Here is a 6,416-nt window from a genome sequence, read left to right as displayed (position 1 = left end):
TATATCTTTTTTATAGCAGAATATAACATTTTTTCATTGCATCTATAACTATATAAATTATAATTGAATTATTCATAGCGGTACATAGTTAAGTTGGCATCTGTCAGCATATAAATGTTTGATATGAACTAGGATAAAATAAATGAAGCACGTTGTTATCGAGAATCCCCAGCATAGTCCATAAACTCAATATGATTATTTTTTACAAGCACGACTCGATCCTCAGAAGTCTGAGCCACAAGAGTCTACTCCTACAACATCTGAAGGTTCTCAAAATGTAGGAATGACAGAACCAACTGCAAAGAATAATGGAAAGACACAAATTACAGGTGGATTTAGTGTGAAAGCATTGAACAATTATGAAGCAGGTATCGTTACTACGTAAATATTATTTTGTTTTCTTGAGATTTAGTCATATTAACACTATTTTGGATCATATTGCGACTTCCCAGTTTTTCTGTGGTGGAGAAAGACCCTTCCTAAGATGCGAGCTAGCATTTAGATAGCAATTTACCAAGATACCACTTTCACATGAAAAGAATTCTTCACAGATATCTAATTCAAATATCAGATGTATCAAATATGAAAATTTAAGGCTTGTAAATATTTAGATTTTAGCGGAATCGGGTAAAACATTCAGAGGATAGCATCTGTGTGTGTTTTTCTCCAAATTGTCATATATATAGTCTGCTCAATTTGTTTGCTTCGATTTGTTGTTTTTTAATATTGAAATATCAAGCAGAAAACATGGTTACAGTATAACAACATATTTTTAAAATGTGTTGTTTTCAATCAGCTGTTTATAGATTCTACATATTGACCTATCACACATTTACGCAGTTTAATAGTCTCAATATGTTTTTAAAATAAGTGACTTTCTCAGTCTTGAACATGGTATGGCAGCTGCAACAATCTCAGCACTGGTTTCAAAGTGAGTTTCAGAAGTATCAATATCAGCCGTGGTAAAAATGGCGTCCTCTGTACGGGTTTAATCTGTAGTCCTGTCTTGCAGAGAAACGGTAGTGATCAGGCATGATTTCCCTTTTATGTATTGATGCCTGGAGCTAGGTTTCAGTGATGATTACAAAATTATGTTAGGTTCAGTATGTTGAAGGAGAGCACATTCTTTTCCGTTTTGTTCAAATTCATTGAAAGTTTATGATAAGCATTATAAGAAGACTCTTTTTCAGAAGTGGTTTTGGTAACACTTATTGGTTACTGGTAACTTAAAGTATTTTGCAAATTTTACTTCGATGTCGGACAATGATTGCAATGCATTTAGGTTGTACACGTAAATTATTCAATGGATCACTTTATTGACATCCCATAGCCATTTCCGCTAGGATGACCATCTCTTACACCTTTAAATATACCTGCTTAAATTTGCATACCAATAAAAGAAATTATGCTTTGTTTCATATAAAATTCAGTCATTTCAGATTCATTTTTGTATACGTTCCAGATATTCATTTATTCAGGTGACATCTATACATTTACTTCAAACAAACGAAAAGAAAAAGGGTGATAAATATTATGCAGGGAAAATCAAGTCGAAAACATGCGAATATAAGCATGAAAAGTGTCTTATTTTATGCAATGTATTAATGTCCTCCTAGCCTCTCGTCTTACGAATACGTAAAGGTGAAAATAAAATCTGTAAAAAGATCCCTTTGAAACATAAATTGCAGCAAAAAAAAACGAATAATAGCAGACTCGGTTTGATTGAGTCTGTTCATGAGAGGTAATAAAATGTGCAACACATCTCACGCCCGCTAGCACCGGCTTAAGCGAAACTCTTTTACACTTAGTGAATTGATTCCGTAAAAAGGACCAGAAAATATAACAACACTAAATCCAAGTACGGGGAGACATAAGGATAAATTTTGTTTTGCACTTTTGTCGACAGCATTACTGCCATTACACCTAAAGTGGCAATGGCCAGTTCCGTATTGTGACCCTTTATGTTTCTGGATAAAAGAGGTAGATGTACTTTATAGCCGTTTATATTGATTTGGTTACTGAAATGTTTATAGAACTAAGGAGATCCACGAATGAAAAACTATTGTATTAAATAAGTGAAAGTTTGAATCAATTTCGTAGCTCCGTAGAGACGGCCAGGTCTAAAATCTGATCTGCGGTATCGAAAGTCAGTCAAAACGGAAATGGTCATCCTTTCATCTAAATTTATTTATAAAGTAAACGAAAAGGTAAAACGGAAATGAGACTTCACCACAGTTGTTTACGTCTGGTTTCATGTTTAAAGTACACATCAATTTTAGGTCATTCATTTGCAGATGATACCGGACAAGTCTCACTAGGTGCGAACTTGAACAATATTTGCCATGAAACATAGTGTTTTGAAATCGATGTTTAACTCGTTTTTATCGTAAATCCTTCTGATTTGGCAGAATGAAAAGTACTAAGTTTATATAACTCATTCGCTTTATTAGCTCTCTCCTAACATTTCTTAAATTATTATTTTTTATGATTTTCCCGTTAGGAGGCCACAAACAAAAGAGAACCTGCAATGTAAATATATAGCCGACGGAGTGCAAATACAAATGTTATCTAATTGATGACAAGCTAATACCTTTATTTCAAAACGTTTTGCTAGCGAGAGTTCAACAATTCTAGGGTATTTCTTCAGTACTTCAAAGCTTTTTCCACAAGTAACATTGCATAACGCTATATCATGTGGAAATCAAGTGGTGTTTGTAAAGCATTCCGCGCTTTGTTATATAATACTAATTTGATATGTCCTTGTGAATTAAATGTGCACAGCGCCTCGCAGATTTGGTTTTGCATTGTTATAAAAGATTTTATGCTGTGCTTTCTCCAGATACTCAGTCGGAAGTTAGTTCTGAATTCAACAAAATATACGCTATAATTGCGAATATTCTTCACGTGGTGGTTAATCCATTTTGTTTTTGCTCCATCTAAAAAGAGCTAACAGTTTAAATATCATTGCATCTTTTTCTGTATTTACATCACCATATATGACTACACAATTATTACTTTGATAAGAAAAGTAATTGTATTTTCTATATTGTATTTTTCCTTCTCATTTATTAGAGTGTGATAGAGCGGAATGTCAAGTTGAGAAAAGTAGTACGATTAAGCTCTTTCAGCTAGTCGGCCACTATCACAAGTTGCGTAGATATTTAACAAAACATTTTATTTGAATTTAGTTTTGATTTTAAATGTGACAAATTAAGGATTAATACCCAACAGGAGGAGTAACGTTCTACGAACACAGTTTCCGAAAACAATAAAGATACTTTTTCATTAAAGTACGGAACAAGCTGACATTTTTTCTCGTAATAACATCCACACACAGAAAGATACTATGTCATGATAATTTGCCGCGTTTATATGCTAGGTTCTTATCAAACTTGTTTTATTTGTTATCTAGAAGCAGACGACGAAATATCTATTTATCCGGACGACATTATAACTGATGTGGATCCAGTGGACGATGCTTGGTGGATAGGAACAGTAGCAAGTGGTTTACGCGGCAAATTTCCATCGAATTTTGTGGAGATATTTGAAAACGCTTATGCTGAAGTAACGAAGAAATAAAGAAGTGGGGGATACTTGTAGGCAAACGCCAATGCTTGAGAAGTTGCACACATGGACATTTAATGTCCATTTGCTGTTCATAGTAGATTACTTTTATGCAATTTACTCAAGAATATTTATTATTATCTTATTCGCAGTGACGTTATGCACGTCGATGTATGTGCGTTATTGCGTCCGTTTGGATGTTTTGGTCCGAAAGATAACTTTCACATGCATGGAGCAATCTTGTTTATATTTTGCATGACTGCTTAAGTCAATGAGACAGAGTGTCATGCGCAAACTCCAAGTTCCTATAACAAAGGTCAAGGTAAAACTGGGAGGTAAAAGGTCATGTCAGATCTTGTCTGGGCCAACTTTTACATGCATGAAGGAATCTTGTTTATATTTAGCATGAATGTTACCTTCCGAACGGAGTGTTGCACGCAAACCTCATGTGTCTATCTTAATAGTCAAGTTCAAAATTAGGGGTCAAAGATCATTTTAGAGATTTCCGGGCCGCATCTTTGATAGGTATAGAGCAATCATTTTTTAATTTGCATAAATGTTCACATTTATAAGATGGAGTGTCGCGCGCAAACCTAGGACACTATCTGAAAGGTCAAAGATCATTTTAGAGCTTGTCCGGGCTGTTACTTTGCCATACATAAAAGGAATCTTAATTTTATTCCGCATAAACGTTTGTTTCAATGAGAGGGAGTGTCGCGCGCAACTCTCAGATCCATACATCAAAGGACAAGGTTATTTTAGGGGTCGTAGGTCATTTTAGTGTTTATCCATGCCATAACTTTAGCATGCGTTAAACAATCTTTATTTGCGTAAATGTTTGCCTCAAACAGAGTGTCACGCGCAAATCTAAGGTCCCTATCTCAAAGGTCAAAGTAACACGTAAGTGTCTAATTTCATATAAAATCTTAGACCACAACTTTGACATGCATTGATCAATCTCTTTTATTTGGCAGGAAACTTTTTGTGGACCTGCATATTTTTATAGAATTAAATCCCTTTGTTGTTACACATCTGCACCTGGTATGGCTTATTTTTGTGGACTAAGTAATTTTTTTTTGTTGATTTATATTTGTTATATTTACTTCCCATTTCTGTTCTTATAAATTGCTTATTTTGTAACTTTTCTATTTTTTACCATACGGAAAAACCAACACATTTTTCGCTGTGTTTTTTTATTTATCTGTACCTTAAAGTTATTTGTGGATGATAGTGTCTGTTAAATAACTTTAGTTTGGTTCAAGATATTGAAATGAAACTTGTCGTAATTAGCTAGAGGGTTTTGATATTGTTTAAATTAGCTGAAATGTTTGAGTCATTCAGGTGGTGCGTCAACACATAATGGGATCGACATAGCTGCCCTTTGTGCTTTAACATTCTAGTTAAAAATACTTTCAACTCAAAATAAATCTAAAGTTTGAATGCATTCTTTGTTGCTGCACCATAACTGTTAGCCTCATATTTTAAGAAATTTGTTCATTGCGTGAATGAAGAAAGACGTGGTGTCACAGAAATCGGTGTTTGTATGGAATTCGATTGAACATTTAACCAATATTTGATAAAATCTTGAAGAAAGATGTGTAGATTGTTTCCTTCTAATTTCCGATATATCATTCTTTCTATCATGATTATTTCAGTTTTGCCATTGCTTATAAACTTTGATTTCATTGTCATTATTCTTAAACGTATATTACCCATGTTGTTATGCAATTTACTTGAACGAAACGAAAACTTACACTGATTTTTTTTGTTATATATGCTTTATGTTTGTGATATTTTTGATGTACATCAAAATTGTTATATGAAAATAAAGATATGTATAATTTTCACATCTGAGCTATATGAATTTGTATTTCAGTGCAAGACTTTGAGATCTCTTACAAACATAAACTATAACACAACTTTTCTCCTTTCATTCTCAAAAAAAAAAAAACCGCAACAAAGAACTAGACTTGATTAGCATTGTAAGCCACAATGCCAACTTGGGGTAACAATAGTTTCCTTTCTTTTTCTTTTCTGAATTAAAGGCATCATCTTTTAGTTTCTTTCAATAAAGAGATTTTTTTTTCAATTTTCCTAAATACTAAAGGTACACGTCAGTGCCAGATATCAACAACTAAAGTGATACGTTACGGTGCAAACATTTTACACACCAACATCCAAGAAACATTTCCCACTTGTAAAAACAGGAAAAAGCACGAAAAATGCTATTTACAGACAGTAAGAATTTGTGCTCCTTTTTGTAGATATTTAATGTTTGAACAAATTTGACCCGGAAATTCATCATCAAATAAAGGAATTATGTTTAGACGTCAGATAAATACGCTGGTCTTACGTGCACTATTGAAACAAAAATGTTTGCTATTCGACAGGGACGTCAACCGACGTGACATTTCAGTATCGTGCAAACGTGGAAATCTTCCGATTCAGGTAACATATTTGCTTATTATACGCCCGAAGGGACGTATTATGTTATCCATCTGACCGTCTGTTCGTCCGTCTGTCCGTAAGCAATTTCGTGTCCGCTCTGTAACTCTTGAACCTCTTGAAGGATTTCGAAGAAACTTGACACAAATGTTCACCACATCGAGACAACGTACAGAGCGCATGTTTTGGATGGCTGCTTCAAGGTCAAGGTCACACTTACGGGTCAAAGGTTATATCAGTTTGTTTCGTGTCCGCTCTGTAACTGTTGAACTGCTTGAAGAATGTCAAAGAAACTTCGCACAAATGTTCACTACATCAATATGACATGCAAAGTGCATATTTCGGATGACTTGTTTCAAAGTCAAGGTTACACTTAGAAGTCAAAGATCAGTTTGTTTCTTGTGTAT

At 34.1% G+C, this 6,416-nt stretch overlaps 1 long non-coding RNA gene across 1 annotated transcript; it reads left to right on the top strand.

Annotated features, from left to right (window-relative positions):
* The first annotated feature begins 212 nt into the window (after positions 1–212).
* LOC123523454 (uncharacterized) lies at positions 213–5,411 on the top strand. The gene is made up of 2 exons (XR_006681107.2): positions 213–368; positions 3,413–5,411. It is a non-coding gene; the product is annotated as an uncharacterized LOC123523454 (long non-coding RNA).
* The last annotated feature ends 1,005 nt before the right edge of the window (positions 5,412–6,416 follow it).

This window comes from Mercenaria mercenaria, unplaced genomic scaffold (genome assembly GCF_021730395.1).
Source record: "Mercenaria mercenaria strain notata unplaced genomic scaffold, MADL_Memer_1 contig_3873, whole genome shotgun sequence".
Classification (NCBI taxonomy): domain Eukaryota; kingdom Metazoa; phylum Mollusca; class Bivalvia; order Venerida; family Veneridae; genus Mercenaria; species Mercenaria mercenaria.
The sequence above is the reverse complement of the archived record's forward strand: the minus strand, read 5'-3'. Positions and strand labels throughout refer to the sequence as shown.